Below are 14,606 nucleotides of genomic sequence, written 5' to 3'. Positions count from 1 at the left end.
AGCTCGGGTATACACAAACAACTCAGTTTTAGTCAATGGGTCACTCGACCCACATGGCTCCCAATTTAACATGCTGGTAGATTTTAAGACGGTCAAGCGGACCTCTGGAACTGAAGACAACCATTCTGATAAATATGAGAACATTACCAGCATCATCAAAAATATGCAAGATGCCATTCAACCCCCACTAGCAGTGAATGACTTTCTAGGCTAAAATCTTAGAGCCAAGGATGGCCATCACGGTTTTTAATAATTGTTTTCTTTTTGCTCTGCATCTTAATTCCATGCGTGTTAAAATGGCTGTTTGATGTGCTCATAACAAAGATGATTTACTCCTCCACGTATGTTCATGTGTATGCCAATAAGGCCGACCAAAATTCAACCTCTGTTCACATTCCTGACACCAAATCAGACTTTGATAATAACATTTTGTAAATGTTTATTTTTATTTTCTTTGTTTTGCTTTGTGTTGGTTTGGTTTTGTTTGTTTGTTTTTATATTCCCATTATTTTCTCTCTTGTAGACAACCGCCAGGATGATATATTTTTCAATCTGTGTGAATTAGTGATAATAGTTATGACTATTTTTAATTTTGTTCCCTTTCATTTTTTTAATTCCTTTTTATTTTTCTTTAAGGTTGTTTTGTTTTCTGTTAGTGATTAGGTCTACTCAATTGAAAGAAAGTGGTTGGTGATTTCTAATTTTTATCTTTTTAAAATTCAATTTCAATATTGTTTTCCTTTAGTTTTTACATTATTTCATTTTATTCTTCTTAGTTTATTCTTTTTATTTTTTCTTAAGTTTGTCTCCTATCAGTGATTAATTGAATCAAAAAGGGGGGAATGTTATGGTAAATTCGATGTCTGCTAACCATTTGTCTTTGAAATGACACCTTGTTGTAAAATCCACTGTCTGCAGACATGTGTCTGTTGATTAACACATTGACAATAATCATTCAAATGACCATTGTCTCCGGATTCTGCATCTCCCCAAAGTGCGAGACTTTCCCCCTGGGGGTGTGGCAAGGAGACAGTTGGAGAATACACACGGTGTGTTCTTTCAGGTGTCACCTGAAAGTCCAAACCCTCCTCTTTCTGTATAAATGCTTCTGATTTCCTTTGTTCTGGGTCTCTTCTCACCACGAACGCTGACTGGTGAGGTTTGGCCTCTTTTGCAGAAGAAATAAACACGTGGCCGGCCGGCACAAACATTGAAAGTCTCTATTTCACTTCTCATCAGATGTAATAGGAAGGTAAGCAAAAACTTAATAGGGAATTAAGACAATAATTTCCATAACACTGTGTGGCACACGGTAATGGTCAGATGTTACATGCAGGCCGCAGAGAGAAGAGAAAAAAGCTTACAGCACCTGGTATTCCCAAGCGGTCTCCCATCCAAGTACTAACCAGGCCCGACCCTGCTTGGCTTCCGAGATCGGACGAGATCGGGCGTGTTCAGGGCGGTGTGGCCGTAAGCCACAGTCCCTGTGACAAATATATGTTATATGGGTGCTGGAACCATACGTTTCCCCTATTTTTACCAGAGAGCTGGCTTGAGAGGCTGCTGTTGAGCCTGCACGTTGACTTCCCTGATGTGATTGTTCTTTGCAGCTGAAAATGGGACTCTCAGATAACTTAGTGTCTGTCAAAAGCCTCTGTTCCCTGTGTGTAGTTTTGTGTCCGTTGTCATATAGAGAAACCAGGGAAGCTCAATCCCACGACATGCTCATAAACTGCGTCTTCTCTAAACAGTATAGTTCTATTTTACAAGTCGGAATACAATAACAGATTCTGTTTCAGAATCTATAAAGAGCTGGTTTGTGATTCCATTGCTGGCTTACGGCCACACCACCCTGAACACGCCTGATCTCGTCAGATCTCAGAAGCCAAGCAGAGTCGGGCCTGGTTATTACTTGGATGGGAGACCGCCTGGGAATACCAGGTGCTGTAAGCCTTTTGGCTTCTCCAGGCGCATGCAGTTTGGCTACGTCAAATGCAAAACTAGTCCCTGTTTGACTTTTTGGAACTTGTCCTTTCTGAGGACAAAGTTAAATGTATGAGGATCAAAGCCAACAATGGCCTGGGACATCTCAGCAGATCCAGGATCAGCAACATGGAGACTGAGAGCCAAACAGAAACAGAGGTGTCTGCCAACCAATCAGCAGCAGCCCAAGCTGGTTAACTTCCTGGTGTCTGTGTGGCACACGGTGATGGTCAGATGTTACATGCAGGCCGCAGAGAGAAGAGAAAAAAGCTTACAGCACCTGGTATTCCCAAGCGGTCTCCCATCCAAGTACTAACCAGGCCCGACCCTGCTTGGCTTCCGAGATCGGACGAGATCGGGCGTGTTCAGGGCGGTGTGGCCGTAAGCCACAGTCCCTGTGACAAATATATGTTATATGGGTGCTGGAACCATACGTTTCCCCTATTTTTACCAGAGAGCTGGCTTGAGAGGCTGCTGTTGAGCCTGCACGTTGACTTCCCTGATGTGATTGTTCTTTGCAGCTGAAAATGGGACTCTCAGATAACTTAGTGTCTGTCAAAAGCCTCTGTTCCCTGTGTGTAGTTTTGTGTCCGTTGTCATATAGAGAAACCAGGGAAGCTCAATCCCACGACATGCTCATAAACTGCGTCTTCTCTAAACAGTATAGTTCTATTTTACAAGTCGGAATACAATAACAGATTCTGTTTCAGAATCTATAAAGAGCTGGTTTGTGATTCCATTGCTGGCTTACGGCCACACCACCCTGAACACGCCTGATCTCGTCAGATCTCAGAAGCCAAGCAGAGTCGGCCCTGGTTAGTACTTGGATGGGAGACCGCCTGGGAATACCAGGTGCTGTAAGCCTTTTGGCTTCTCCAGGCGCATGCAGTTTGGCTACGTCAAATGCAAAACTAGTCCCTGTTTGACTTTTTGGAACTTGTCCTTTCTGAGGACAAAGTTAAATGTATGAGGATCAAAGCCAACAATGGCCTGGGACATCTCAGCAGATCCAGGATCAGCAACATGGAGACTGAGAGCCAAACAGAAACAGAGGTGTCTGCCAACCAATCAGCAGCAGCCCAAGCTGGTTAACTTCCTGGTGTCTGTGTGGCACACGGTAATGGTCAGATGTTACATGCAGGCCGCAGAGAGAAGAGAAAAAAGCTTACAGCACCTGGTATTCCCAAGCGGTCTCCCATCCAAGTACTAACCAGGCCCGACCCTGCTTGGCTTCCGAGATCGGACGAGATCGGGCGTGTTCAGGGCGGTGTGGCCGTAAGCCACAGTCCCTGTGACAAATATATGTTATATGGGTGCTGGAACCATACGTTTCCCCTATTTTTACCAGAGAGCTGGCTTGAGAGGCTGCTGTTGAGCCTGCACGTTGACTTCCCTGATGTGATTGTTCTTTGCAGCTGAAAATGGGACTCTCAGATAACTTAGTGTCTGTCAAAAGCCTCTGTTCCCTGTGTGTAGTTTTGTGTCCGTTGTCATATAGAGAAACCAGGGAAGCTCAATCCCACGACATGCTCATAAACTGCGTCTTCTCTAAACAGTATAGTTCTATTTTACAAGTCGGAATATAATAACAGATTCTGTTTCAGAATCTATAAAGAGCTGGTTTGTGATTCCATTGCTGGCTTACGGCCACACCACCCTGAACACGCCTGATCTCGTCAGATCTCAGAAGCCAAGCAGAGTCGGGCCTGGTTAGTACTTGGATGGGAGACCGCCTGGGAATATCAGGTGCTGTAAGCCTTTTGGCTTCTCCAGGCGCATGCAGTTTGGCTACGTCAAATGCAAAACTAGTCCCTGTTTGACTTTTTGGAACTTGTCCTTTCTGAGGACAAAGTTAAATGTATGAGGATCAAAGCCAACAATGGCCTGGGACATCTCAGCAGATCCAGGATCAGCAACATGGAGACTGAGAGCCAAACAGAAACAGAGGTGTCTGCCAACCAATCAGCAGCAGCCCAAGCTGGTTAACTTCCTGGTGTCTGTGTGGCACACGGTGATGGTCAGATGTTACATGCAGGCCGCAGAGAGAAGAGAAAAAAGCTTACAGCACCTGGTATTCCCAAGCGGTCTCCCATCCAAGTACTAACCAGGCCCGACCCTGCTTGGCTTCCGAGATCGGACGAGATCGGGCGTGTTCAGGGCGGTGTGGCCGTAAGCCACAGTCCCTGTGACAAATATATGTTATATGGGTGCTGGAACCATACGTTTCCCCTATTTTTACCAGAGAGCTGGCTTGAGAGGCTGCTGTTGAGCCTGCACGTTGACTTCCCTGATGTGATTGTTCTTTGCAGCTGAAAATGGGACTCTCAGATAACTTAGTGTCTGTCAAAAGCCTCTGTTCCCTGTGTGTAGTTTTGTGTCCGTTGTCATATAGAGAAACCAGGGAAGCTCAATCCCACGACATGCTCATAAACTGCGTCTTCTCTAAACAGTATAGTTCTATTTTACAAGTCGGAATACAATAACAGATTCTGTTTCAGAATCTATAAAGAGCTGGTTTGTGATTCCATTGCTGGCTTACGGCCACACCACCCTGAACACGCCTGATCTCGTCAGATCTCAGAAGCCAAGCAGAGTCGGGCCTGGTTAGTACTTGGATGGGAGACCGCCTGGGAATACCAGGTGCTGTAAGCCTTTTGGCTTCTCCAGGCGCATGCAGTTTGGCTACGTCAAATGCAAAACTAGTCCCTGTTTGACTTTTTGGAACTTGTCCTTTCTGAGGACAAAGTTAAATGTATGAGGATCAAAGCCAACAATGGCCTGGGACATCTCAGCAGATCCAGGATCAGCAACATGGAGACTGAGAGCCAAACAGAAACAGAGGTGTCTGCCAACCAATCAGCAGCAGCCCAAGCTGGTTAACTTCCTGGTGTCTGTGTGGCACACGGTGATGGTCAGATGTTACATGCAGGCCGCAGAGAGAAGAGAAAAAAGCTTACAGCACCTGGTATTCCCAAGCGGTCTCCCATCCAAGTACTAACCAGGCCCGACCCTGCTTGGCTTCCGAGATCGGACGAGATCGGGCGTGTTCAGGGCGGTGTGGCCGTAAGCCACAGTCCCTGTGACAAATATATGTTATATGGGTGCTGGAACCATACGTTTCCCCTATTTTTACCAGAGAGCTGGCTTGAGAGGCTGCTGTTGAGCCTGCACGTTGACTTCCCTGATGTGATTGTTCTCTGCAGCTGAAAATGGGACTCTCAGATAACTTAGTGTCTCTCAAAAGCCTCTGTTCCCTGTGTGTAGTTTTGTGTCCGTTGTCATATAGAGAAACCAGGGAAGCTCAATCCCACGACATGCTCATAAACTGCGTCTTCTCTAAACAGTATAGTTCTATTTTACAAGTCGGAATACAATAACAGATTCTGTCTCAGAATCTATAAAGAGCTGGTTTGTGATTCCATTGCTGGCTTACGGCCACACCACCCTGAACACGCCTGATCTCGTCAGATCTCAGAAGCCAAGCAGAGTCGGGCCTGGTTAGTACTTGGATGGGAGACCGCCTGGGAATATCAGGTGCTGTAAGCCTTTTGGCTTCTCCAGGCGCATGCAGTTTGGCTACGTCAAATGCAAAACTAGTCCCTGTTTGACTTTTTGGAACTTGTCCTTTCTGAGGACAAAGTTAAATGTATGAGGATCAAAGCCAACAATGGCCTGGGACATCTCAGCAGATCCAGGATCAGCAACATGGAGACTGAGAGCCAAACAGAAACAGAGGTGTCTGCCAACCAATCAGCAGCAGCCCAAGCTGGTTAACTTCCTGGTGTCTGTGTGGCACACGGTGATGGTCAGATGTTACATGCAGGCCGCAGAGAGAAGAGAAAAAAGCTTACAGCACCTGGTATTCCCAAGCGGTCTCCCATCCAAGTACTAACCAGGCCCGACCCTGCTTGGCTTCCGAGATCGGACGAGATCGGGCGTGTTCAGGGCGGTGTGGCCGTAAGCCACAGTCCCTGTGACAAATATATGTTATATGGGTGCTGGAACCATACGTTTCCCCTATTTTTACCAGAGAGCTGGCTTGAGAGGCTGCTGTTGAGCCTGCACGTTGACTTCCCTGATGTGATTGTTCTTTGCAGCTGAAAATGGGACTCTCAGATAACTTAGTGTCTGTCAAAAGCCTCTGTTCCCTGTGTGTAGTTTTGTGTCCGTTGTCATATAGAGAAACCAGGGAAGCTCAATCCCACGACATGCTCATAAACTGCGTCTTCTCTAAACAGTATAGTTCTATTTTACAAGTCGGAATACAATAACAGATTCTGTCTCAGAATCTATAAAGAGCTGGTTTGTGATTCCATTGCTGGCTTACGGCCACACCACCCTGAACACGCCTGATCTCGTCAGATCTCAGAAGCCAAGCAGAGTCGGGCCTGGTTAGTACTTGGATGGGAGACCGCCTGGGAATACCAGGTGCTGTAAGCCTTTTGGCTTCTCCAGGCGCATGCAGTTTGGCTACGTCAAATGCAAAACTAGTCCCTGTTTGACTTTTTGGAACTTGTCCTTTCTGAGGACAAAGTTAAATGTATGAGGATCAAAGCCAACAATGGCCTGGGACATCTCAGCAGATCCAGGATCAGCAACATGGAGACTGAGAGCCAAACAGAAACAGAGGTGTCTGCCAACCAATCAGCAGCAGCCCAAGCTGGTTAACTTCCTGGTGTCTGTGTGGCACACGGTGATGGTCAGATGTTACATGCAGGCCGCAGAGAGAAGAGAAAAAAGCTTACAGCACCTGGTATTCCCAAGCGGTCTCCCATCCAAGTACTAACCAGGCCCGACCCTGCTTGGCTTCCGAGATCGGACGAGATCGGGTGTGTTCAGGGCGGTGTGGCCGTAAGCCACAGTCCCTGTGACAAATATATGTTATATGGGTGCTGGAACCATACGTTTCCCCTATTTTTACCAGAGAGCTGGCTTGAGAGGCTGCTGTTGAGCCTGCACGTTGACTTCCCTGATGTGATTGTTCTTTGCAGCTGAAAATGGGACTCTCAGATAACTTAGTGTCTGTCAAAAGCCTCTGTTCCCTGTGTGTAGTTTTGTGTCCGTTGTCATATAGAGAAACCAGGGAAGCTCAATCCCACGACATGCTCATAAACTGCGTCTTCTCTAAACAGTATAGTTCTATTTTACAAGTCGGAATACAATAACAGATTCTGTTTCAGAATCTATAAAGAGCTGGTTTGTGATTCCATTGCTGGCTTACGGCCACACCACCCTGAACACGCCTGATCTCGTCAGATCTCAGAAGCCAAGCAGAGTCGGGCCTGGTTAGTACTTGGATGGGAGACCGCCTGGGAATACCAGGTGCTGTAAGCCTTTTGGCTTCTCCAGGCGCATGCAGTTTGGCTACGTCAAATGCAAAACTAGTCCCTGTTTGACTTTTTGGAACTTGTCCTTTCTGAGGACAAAGTTAAATGTATGAGGATCAAAGCCAACAATGGCCTGGGACATCTCAGCAGATCCAGGATCAGCAACATGGAGACTGAGAGCCAAACAGAAACAGAGGTGTCTGCCAACCAATCAGCAGCAGCCCAAGCTGGTTAACTTCCTGGTGTCTGTGTGGCACACGGTGATGGTCAGATGTTACATGCAGGCCGCAGAGAGAAGAGAAAAAAGCTTACAGCACCTGGTATTCCCAAGCGGTCTCCCATCCAAGTACTAACCAGGCCCGACCCTGCTTGGCTTCCGAGATCGGACGAGATCGGGCGTGTTCAGGGCGGTGTGGCCGTAAGCCACAGTCCCTGTGACAAATATATGTTATATGGGTGCTGGAACCATACGTTTCCCCTATTTTTACCAGAGAGCTGGCTTGAGAGGCTGCTGTTGAGCCTGCACGTTGACTTCCCTGATGTGATTGTTCTCTGCAGCTGAAAATGGGACTCTCAGATAACTTAGTGTCTCTCAAAAGCCTCTGTTCCCTGTGTGTAGTTTTGTGTCCGTTGTCATATAGAGAAACCAGGGAAGCTCAATCCCACGACATGCTCATAAACTGCGTCTTCTCTAAACAGTATAGTTCTATTTTACAAGTCGGAATACAATAACAGATTCTGTCTCAGAATCTATAAAGAGCTGGTTTGTGATTCCATTGCTGGCTTACGGCCACACCACCCTGAACACGCCTGATCTCGTCAGATCTCAGAAGCCAAGCAGAGTCGGGCCTGGTTAGTACTTGGATGGGAGACCGCCTGGGAATATCAGGTGCTGTAAGCCTTTTGGCTTCTCCAGGCGCATGCAGTTTGGCTACGTCAAATGCAAAACTAGTCCCTGTTTGACTTTTTGGAACTTGTCCTTTCTGAGGACAAAGTTAAATGTATGAGGATCAAAGCCAACAATGGCCTGGGACATCTCAGCAGATCCAGGATCAGCAACATGGAGACTGAGAGCCAAACAGAAACAGAGGTGTCTGCCAACCAATCAGCAGCAGCCCAAGCTGGTTAACTTCCTGGTGTCTGTGTGGCACACGGTGATGGTCAGATGTTACATGCAGGCCGCAGAGAGAAGAGAAAAAAGCTTACAGCACCTGGTATTCCCAAGCGGTCTCCCATCCAAGTACTAACCAGGCCCGACCCTGCTTGGCTTCCGAGATCGGACGAGATCGGGCGTGTTCAGGGCGGTGTGGCCGTAAGCCACAGTCCCTGTGACAAATATATGTTATATGGGTGCTGGAACCATACGTTTCCCCTATTTTTACCAGAGAGCTGGCTTGAGAGGCTGCTGTTGAGCCTGCACGTTGACTTCCCTGATGTGATTGTTCTTTGCAGCTGAAAATGGGACTCTCAGATAACTTAGTGTCTGTCAAAAGCCTCTGTTCCCTGTGTGTAGTTTTGTGTCCGTTGTCATATAGAGAAACCAGGGAAGCTCAATCCCACGACATGCTCATAAACTGCGTCTTCTCTAAACAGTATAGTTCTATTTTACAAGTCGGAATACAATAACAGATTCTGTTTCAGAATCTATAAAGAGCTGGTTTGTGATTCCATTGCTGGCTTACGGCCACACCACCCTGAACACGCCTGATCTCGTCAGATCTCAGAAGCCAAGCAGAGTCGGGCCTGGTTAGTACTTGGATGGGAGACCGCCTGGGAATACCAGGTGCTGTAAGCCTTTTGGCTTCTCCAGGCGCATGCAGTTTGGCTACGTCAAATGCAAAACTAGTCCCTGTTTGACTTTTTGGAACTTGTCCTTTCTGAGGACAAAGTTAAATGTATGAGGATCAAAGCCAACAATGGCCTGGGACATCTCAGCAGATCCAGGATCAGCAACATGGAGACTGAGAGCCAAACAGAAACAGAGGTGTCTGCCAACCAATCAGCAGCAGCCCAAGCTGGTTAACTTCCTGGTGTCTGTGTGGCACACGGTGATGGTCAGATGTTACATGCAGGCCGCAGAGAGAAGAGAAAAAAGCTTACAGCACCTGGTATTCCCAAGCGGTCTCCCATCCAAGTACTAACCAGGCCAGACCCTGCTTGGCTTCCGAGATCGGACGAGATCGGGCGTGTTCAGGGCGGTGTGGCCGTAAGCCACAGTCCCTGTGACAAATATATGTTATATGGGTGCTGGAACCATACGTTTCCCCTATTTTTACCAGAGAGCTGGCTTGAGAGGCTGCTGTTGAGCCTGCACGTTGACTTCCCTGATGTGATTGTTCTTTGCAGCTGAAAATGGGACTCTCAGATAACTTAGTGCCTGTCAAAAGCCTCTGTTCCCTGTGTGTAGTTTTGTGTCCGTTGTCATATAGAGAAACCAGGGAAGCTCAATCCCACGACATGCTCATAAACTGCGTCTTCTCTAAACAGTATAGTTCTATTTTACAAGTGGGAATACAATAACAGATTCTGTTTCAGAATCTATAAAGAGCTGGTTTGTGATTCCATTGCTGGCTTACGGCCACACCACCCTGAACACGCCTGATCTCGTCAGATCTCAGAAGCCAAGCAGAGTCGGGCCTGGTTAGTACTTGGATGGGAGACCGCCTGGGAATACCAGGTGCTGTAAGCCTTTTGGCTTCTCCAGGCGCATGCAGTTTGGCTACGTCAAATGCAAAACTAGTCCCTGTTTGACTTTTTGGAACTTGTCCTTTCTGAGGACAAAGTTAAATGTATGAGGATCAAAGCCAACAATGGCCTGGGACATCTCAGCAGATCCAGGATCAGCAACATGGAGACTGAGAGCCAAACAGAAACAGAGGTGTCTGCCAACCAATCAGCAGCAGCCCAAGCTGGTTAACTTCCTGGTGTCTGTGTGGCACACGGTGATGGTCAGATGTTACATGCAGGCCGCAGAGAGAAGAGAAAAAAGCTTACAGCACCTGGTATTCCCAAGCGGTCTCCCATCCAAGTACTAACCAGGCCCGACCCTGCTTGGCTTCCGAGATCGGACGAGATCGGGCGTGTTCAGGGCGGTGTGGCCGTAAGCCACAGTCCCTGTGACAAATATATGTTATATGGGTGCTGGAACCATACGTTTCCCCTATTTTTACCAGAGAGCTGGCTTGAGAGGCTGCTGTTGAGCCTGCACGTTGACTTCCCTGATGTGATTGTTCTTTGCAGCTGAAAATGGGACTCTCAGATAACTTAGTGTCTGTCAAAAGCCTCTGTTCCCTGTGTGTAGTTTTGTGTCCGTTGTCATATAGAGAAACCAGGGAAGCTCAATCCCACGACATGCTCATAAACTGCGTCTTCTCTAAACAGTATAGTTCTATTTTACAAGTCGGAATACAATAACAGATTCTGTCTCAGAATCTATAAAGAGCTGGTTTGTGATTCCATTGCTGGCTTACGGCCACACCACCCTGAACACGCCTGATCTCGTCAGATCTCAGAAGCCAAGCAGAGTCGGGCCTGGTTAGTACTTGGATGGGAGACCGCCTGGGAATACCAGGTGCTGTAAGCCTTTTGGCTTCTCCAGGCGCATGCAGTTTGGCTACGTCAAATGCAAAACTAGTCCCTGTTTGACTTTTTGGAACTTGTCCTTTCTGAGGACAAAGTTAAATGTATGAGGATCAAAGCCAACAATGGCCTGGGACATCTCAGCAGATCCAGGATCAGCAACATGGAGACTGAGAGCCAAACAGAAACAGAGGTGTCTGCCAACCAATCAGCAGCAGCCCAAGCTGGTTAACTTCCTGGTGTCTGTGTGGCACACGGTGATGGTCAGATGTTACATGCAGGCCGCAGAGAGAAGAGAAAAAAGCTTACAGCACCTGGTATTCCCAAGCGGTCTCCCATCCAAGTACTAACCAGGCCCGACCCTGCTTGGCTTCCGAGATCGGACGAGATCGGGCGTGTTCAGGGCGGTGTGGCCGTAAGCCACAGTCCCTGTGACAAATATATGTTATATGGGTGCTGGAACCATACGTTTCCCCTATTTTTACCAGAGAGCTGGCTTGAGAGGCTGCTGTTGAGCCTGCACGTTGACTTCCCTGATGTGATTGTTCTTTGCAGCTGAAAATGGGACTCTCAGATAACTTAGTGTCTGTCAAAAGCCTCTGTTCCCTGTGTGTAGTTTTGTGTCCGTTGTCATATAGAGAAACCAGGGAAGCTCAATCCCACGACATGCTCATAAACTGCGTCTTCTCTAAACAGTATAGTTCTATTTTACAAGTCGGAATACAATAACAGATTCTGTTTCAGAATCTATAAAGAGCTGGTTTGTGATTCCATTGCTGGCTTACGGCCACACCACCCTGAACACGCCTGATCTCGTCAGATCTCAGAAGCCAAGCAGAGTCGGGCCTGGTTAGTACTTGGATGGGAGACCGCCTGGGAATACCAGGTGCTGTAAGCCTTTTGGCTTCTCCAGGCGCATGCAGTTTGGCTACGTCAAATGCAAAACTAGTCCCTGTTTGACTTTTTGGAACTTGTCCTTTCTGAGGACAAAGTTAAATGTATGAGGATCAAAGCCAACAATGGCCTGGGACATCTCAGCAGATCCAGGATCAGCAACATGGAGACTGAGAGCCAAACAGAAACAGAGGTGTCTGCCAACCAATCAGCAGCAGCCCAAGCTGGTTAACTTCCTGGTGTCTGTGTGGCACACGGTGATGGTCAGATGTTACATGCAGGCCGCAGAGAGAAGAGAAAAAAGCTTACAGCACCTGGTATTCCCAAGCGGTCTCCCATCCAAGTACTAACCAGGCCCGACCCTGCTTGGCTTCCGAGATCGGACGAGATCGGGCGTGTTCAGGGCGGTGTGGCCGTAAGCCACAATCCCTGTGACAAATATATGTTATATGGGTGCTGGAACCATACGTTTCCCCTATTTTTACCAGAGAGCTGGCTTGAGAGGCTGCTGTTGAGCCTGCACGTTGACTTCCCTGATGTGATTGTTCTTTGCAGCTGAAAATGGGACTCTCAGATAACTTAGTGTCTGTCAAAAGCCTCTGTTCCCTGTGTGTAGTTTTGTGTCCGTTGTCATATAGAGAAACCAGGGAAGCTCAATCCCACGACATGCTCATAAACTGCGTCTTCTCTAAACAGTATAGTTCTATTTTACAAGTCGGAATACAATAACAGATTCTGTCTCAGAATCTATAAAGAGCTGGTTTGTGATTCCATTGCTGGCTTACGGCCACACCACCCTGAACACGCCTGATCTCGTCAGATCTCAGAAGCCAAGCAGAGTCGGGCCTGGTTAGTACTTGGATGGGAGACCGCCTGGGAATACCAGGTGCTGTAAGCCTTTTGGCTTCTCCAGGCGCATGCAGTTTGGCTACGTCAAATGCAAAACTAGTCCCTGTTTGACTTTTTGGAACTTGTCCTTTCTGAGGACAAAGTTAAATGTATGAGGATCAAAGCCAACAATGGCCTGGGACATCTCAGCAGATCCAGGATCAGCAACATGGAGACTGAGAGCCAAACAGAAACAGAGGTGTCTGCCAACCAATCAGCAGCAGCCCAAGCTGGTTAACTTCCTGGTGTCTGTGTGGCACACGGTGATGGTCAGATGTTACATGCAGGCCGCAGAGAGAAGAGAAAAAAGCTTACAGCACCTGGTATTCCCAAGCGGTCTCCCATCCAAGTACTAACCAGGCCCGACCCTGCTTGGCTTCCGAGATCGGACGAGATCGGGCGTGTTCAGGGCGGTGTGGCCGTAAGCCACAGTCCCTGTGACAAATATATGTTATATGGGTGCTGGAACCATACGTTTCCCCTATTTTTACCAGAGAGCTGGCTTGAGAGGCTGCTGTTGAGCCTGCACGTTGACTTCCCTGATGTGATTGTTCTTTGCAGCTGAAAATGGGACTCTCAGATAACTTAGTGTCTGTCAAAAGCCTCTGTTCCCTGTGTGTAGTTTTGTGTCCGTTGTCATATAGAGAAACCAGGGAAGCTCAATCCCACGACATGCTCATAAACTGCGTCTTCTCTAAACAGTATAGTTCTATTTTACAAGTCGGAATACAATAACAGATTCTGTTTCAGAATCTATAAAGAGCTGGTTTGTGATTCCATTGCTGGCTTACGGCCACACCACCCTGAACACGCCTGATCTCGTCAGATCTCAGAAGCCAAGCAGAGTCGGGCCTGGTTAGTACTTGGATGGGAGACCGCCTGGGAATACCAGGTGCTGTAAGCCTTTTGGCTTCTCCAGGCGCATGCAGTTTGGCTACGTCAAATGCAAAACTAGTCCCTGTTTGACTTTTTGGAACTTGTCCTTTCTGAGGACAAAGTTAAATGTATGAGGATCAAAGCCAACAATGGCCTGGGACATCTCAGCAGATCCAGGATCAGCAACATGGAGACTGAGAGCCAAACAGAAACAGAGGTGTCTGCCAACCAATCAGCAGCAGCCCAAGCTGGTTAACTTCCTGGTGTCTGTGTGGCACACGGTGATGGTCAGATGTTACATGCAGGCCGCAGAGAGAAGAGAAAAAAGCTTACAGCACCTGGTATTCCCAAGCGGTCTCCCATCCAAGTACTAACCAGGCCCGACCCTGCTTGGCTTCCGAGATCGGACGAGATCGGGCGTGTTCAGGGCGGTGTGGCCGTAAGCCACAGTCCCTGTGACAAATATATGTTATATGGGTGCTGGAACCATACGTTTCCCCTATTTTTACCAGAGAGCTGGCTTGAGAGGCTGCTGTTGAGCCTGCACGTTGACTTCCCTGATGTGATTGTTCTCTGCAGCTGAAAATGGGACTCTCAGATAACTTAGTGTCTCTCAAAAGCCTCTGTTCCCTGTGTGTAGTTTTGTGTCCGTTGTCATATAGAGAAACCAGGGAAGCTCAATCCCACGACATGCTCATAAACTGCGTCTTCTCTAAACAGTATAGTTCTATTTTACAAGTCGGAATACAATAACAGATTCTGTCTCAGAATCTATAAAGAGCTGGTTTGTGATTCCATTGCTGGCTTACGGCCACACCACCCTGAACACGCCTGATCTCGTCAGATCTCAGAAGCCAAGCAGAGTCGGGCCTGGTTAGTACTTGGATGGGAGACCGCCTGGGAATACCAGGTGCTGTAAGCCTTTTGGCTTCTCCAGGCGCATGCAGTTTGGCTACGTCAAATGCAAAACTAGTCCCTGTTTGACTTTTTGGAACTTGTCCTTTCTGAGGACAAAGTTAAATGTATGAGGATCAAAGCCAACAATGGCCTGGGACATCT

The 14,606-nt window shown here is 47.6% G+C and overlaps 30 non-coding genes across 30 annotated transcripts; 15 read left to right on the top strand and 15 right to left on the bottom strand.

The window, feature by feature from the left end:
- Nucleotides 1-1,357: 1,357 nt before the first annotated feature.
- Nucleotides 1,358-1,476, bottom strand: LOC142394019 (5S ribosomal RNA). Its single transcript, XR_012772421.1, has one exon. It is a non-coding gene; the product is annotated as a 5S ribosomal RNA (ribosomal RNA).
- Nucleotides 1,477-1,834: 358 nt separating this feature from the next.
- On the top strand, nucleotides 1,835-1,953 carry LOC142393375 (5S ribosomal RNA). The gene has a single exon (XR_012771982.1). It is a non-coding gene; the product is annotated as a 5S ribosomal RNA (ribosomal RNA).
- A 298-nt stretch (nucleotides 1,954-2,251) lies between these two features.
- Nucleotides 2,252-2,370, bottom strand: LOC142394018 (5S ribosomal RNA). Its single transcript, XR_012772420.1, has one exon. It is a non-coding gene; the product is annotated as a 5S ribosomal RNA (ribosomal RNA).
- A 358-nt stretch (nucleotides 2,371-2,728) lies between these two features.
- Nucleotides 2,729-2,847, top strand: LOC142393395 (5S ribosomal RNA). Its single transcript, XR_012772001.1, has one exon. It is a non-coding gene; the product is annotated as a 5S ribosomal RNA (ribosomal RNA).
- A 298-nt stretch (nucleotides 2,848-3,145) lies between these two features.
- Nucleotides 3,146-3,264, bottom strand: LOC142394016 (5S ribosomal RNA). Its single transcript, XR_012772419.1, has one exon. It is a non-coding gene; the product is annotated as a 5S ribosomal RNA (ribosomal RNA).
- A 358-nt stretch (nucleotides 3,265-3,622) lies between these two features.
- LOC142393101 (5S ribosomal RNA) lies at nucleotides 3,623-3,741 on the top strand. Its single transcript, XR_012771722.1, has one exon. It is a non-coding gene; the product is annotated as a 5S ribosomal RNA (ribosomal RNA).
- Nucleotides 3,742-4,039: 298 nt separating this feature from the next.
- On the bottom strand, nucleotides 4,040-4,158 carry LOC142394015 (5S ribosomal RNA). The gene has a single exon (XR_012772418.1). It is a non-coding gene; the product is annotated as a 5S ribosomal RNA (ribosomal RNA).
- A 358-nt stretch (nucleotides 4,159-4,516) lies between these two features.
- LOC142392830 (5S ribosomal RNA) lies at nucleotides 4,517-4,635 on the top strand. Its single transcript, XR_012771462.1, has one exon. It is a non-coding gene; the product is annotated as a 5S ribosomal RNA (ribosomal RNA).
- A 298-nt stretch (nucleotides 4,636-4,933) lies between these two features.
- Nucleotides 4,934-5,052, bottom strand: LOC142394014 (5S ribosomal RNA). Its single transcript, XR_012772417.1, has one exon. It is a non-coding gene; the product is annotated as a 5S ribosomal RNA (ribosomal RNA).
- Nucleotides 5,053-5,410: 358 nt separating this feature from the next.
- On the top strand, nucleotides 5,411-5,529 carry LOC142393100 (5S ribosomal RNA). The gene has a single exon (XR_012771721.1). It is a non-coding gene; the product is annotated as a 5S ribosomal RNA (ribosomal RNA).
- A 298-nt stretch (nucleotides 5,530-5,827) lies between these two features.
- Nucleotides 5,828-5,946, bottom strand: LOC142394013 (5S ribosomal RNA). The gene has a single exon (XR_012772416.1). It is a non-coding gene; the product is annotated as a 5S ribosomal RNA (ribosomal RNA).
- A 358-nt stretch (nucleotides 5,947-6,304) lies between these two features.
- LOC142392829 (5S ribosomal RNA) lies at nucleotides 6,305-6,423 on the top strand. The gene has a single exon (XR_012771461.1). It is a non-coding gene; the product is annotated as a 5S ribosomal RNA (ribosomal RNA).
- A 298-nt stretch (nucleotides 6,424-6,721) lies between these two features.
- On the bottom strand, nucleotides 6,722-6,840 carry LOC142393457 (5S ribosomal RNA). Its single transcript, XR_012772061.1, has one exon. It is a non-coding gene; the product is annotated as a 5S ribosomal RNA (ribosomal RNA).
- A 358-nt stretch (nucleotides 6,841-7,198) lies between these two features.
- Nucleotides 7,199-7,317, top strand: LOC142392828 (5S ribosomal RNA). Its single transcript, XR_012771460.1, has one exon. It is a non-coding gene; the product is annotated as a 5S ribosomal RNA (ribosomal RNA).
- Nucleotides 7,318-7,615: 298 nt separating this feature from the next.
- LOC142394012 (5S ribosomal RNA) lies at nucleotides 7,616-7,734 on the bottom strand. Its single transcript, XR_012772415.1, has one exon. It is a non-coding gene; the product is annotated as a 5S ribosomal RNA (ribosomal RNA).
- A 358-nt stretch (nucleotides 7,735-8,092) lies between these two features.
- Nucleotides 8,093-8,211, top strand: LOC142393099 (5S ribosomal RNA). Its single transcript, XR_012771720.1, has one exon. It is a non-coding gene; the product is annotated as a 5S ribosomal RNA (ribosomal RNA).
- Nucleotides 8,212-8,509: 298 nt separating this feature from the next.
- Nucleotides 8,510-8,628, bottom strand: LOC142394011 (5S ribosomal RNA). The gene has a single exon (XR_012772414.1). It is a non-coding gene; the product is annotated as a 5S ribosomal RNA (ribosomal RNA).
- Nucleotides 8,629-8,986: 358 nt separating this feature from the next.
- Nucleotides 8,987-9,105, top strand: LOC142392825 (5S ribosomal RNA). Its single transcript, XR_012771458.1, has one exon. It is a non-coding gene; the product is annotated as a 5S ribosomal RNA (ribosomal RNA).
- A 298-nt stretch (nucleotides 9,106-9,403) lies between these two features.
- LOC142393142 (5S ribosomal RNA) lies at nucleotides 9,404-9,522 on the bottom strand. The gene has a single exon (XR_012771761.1). It is a non-coding gene; the product is annotated as a 5S ribosomal RNA (ribosomal RNA).
- A 358-nt stretch (nucleotides 9,523-9,880) lies between these two features.
- LOC142392824 (5S ribosomal RNA) lies at nucleotides 9,881-9,999 on the top strand. The gene has a single exon (XR_012771457.1). It is a non-coding gene; the product is annotated as a 5S ribosomal RNA (ribosomal RNA).
- A 298-nt stretch (nucleotides 10,000-10,297) lies between these two features.
- Nucleotides 10,298-10,416, bottom strand: LOC142394010 (5S ribosomal RNA). The gene has a single exon (XR_012772413.1). It is a non-coding gene; the product is annotated as a 5S ribosomal RNA (ribosomal RNA).
- Nucleotides 10,417-10,774: 358 nt separating this feature from the next.
- LOC142392823 (5S ribosomal RNA) lies at nucleotides 10,775-10,893 on the top strand. The gene has a single exon (XR_012771456.1). It is a non-coding gene; the product is annotated as a 5S ribosomal RNA (ribosomal RNA).
- Nucleotides 10,894-11,191: 298 nt separating this feature from the next.
- LOC142394008 (5S ribosomal RNA) lies at nucleotides 11,192-11,310 on the bottom strand. Its single transcript, XR_012772411.1, has one exon. It is a non-coding gene; the product is annotated as a 5S ribosomal RNA (ribosomal RNA).
- A 358-nt stretch (nucleotides 11,311-11,668) lies between these two features.
- LOC142392822 (5S ribosomal RNA) lies at nucleotides 11,669-11,787 on the top strand. The gene has a single exon (XR_012771455.1). It is a non-coding gene; the product is annotated as a 5S ribosomal RNA (ribosomal RNA).
- Nucleotides 11,788-12,085: 298 nt separating this feature from the next.
- LOC142394007 (5S ribosomal RNA) lies at nucleotides 12,086-12,204 on the bottom strand. The gene has a single exon (XR_012772410.1). It is a non-coding gene; the product is annotated as a 5S ribosomal RNA (ribosomal RNA).
- A 358-nt stretch (nucleotides 12,205-12,562) lies between these two features.
- LOC142392821 (5S ribosomal RNA) lies at nucleotides 12,563-12,681 on the top strand. Its single transcript, XR_012771454.1, has one exon. It is a non-coding gene; the product is annotated as a 5S ribosomal RNA (ribosomal RNA).
- Nucleotides 12,682-12,979: 298 nt separating this feature from the next.
- On the bottom strand, nucleotides 12,980-13,098 carry LOC142394006 (5S ribosomal RNA). The gene has a single exon (XR_012772409.1). It is a non-coding gene; the product is annotated as a 5S ribosomal RNA (ribosomal RNA).
- Nucleotides 13,099-13,456: 358 nt separating this feature from the next.
- On the top strand, nucleotides 13,457-13,575 carry LOC142392820 (5S ribosomal RNA). Its single transcript, XR_012771453.1, has one exon. It is a non-coding gene; the product is annotated as a 5S ribosomal RNA (ribosomal RNA).
- A 298-nt stretch (nucleotides 13,576-13,873) lies between these two features.
- LOC142394005 (5S ribosomal RNA) lies at nucleotides 13,874-13,992 on the bottom strand. The gene has a single exon (XR_012772408.1). It is a non-coding gene; the product is annotated as a 5S ribosomal RNA (ribosomal RNA).
- A 358-nt stretch (nucleotides 13,993-14,350) lies between these two features.
- LOC142392819 (5S ribosomal RNA) lies at nucleotides 14,351-14,469 on the top strand. Its single transcript, XR_012771452.1, has one exon. It is a non-coding gene; the product is annotated as a 5S ribosomal RNA (ribosomal RNA).
- The last annotated feature ends 137 nt before the right edge of the window (nucleotides 14,470-14,606 follow it).

Source organism: Odontesthes bonariensis, chromosome 11 (genome assembly GCF_027942865.1).
Source record: "Odontesthes bonariensis isolate fOdoBon6 chromosome 11, fOdoBon6.hap1, whole genome shotgun sequence".
Classification (NCBI taxonomy): Eukaryota; Metazoa; Chordata; class Actinopteri; order Atheriniformes; family Atherinopsidae; genus Odontesthes; species Odontesthes bonariensis.
Note: the sequence above shows the minus strand (reverse complement) of the source record. Positions and strands in the feature narration are given on the sequence as shown.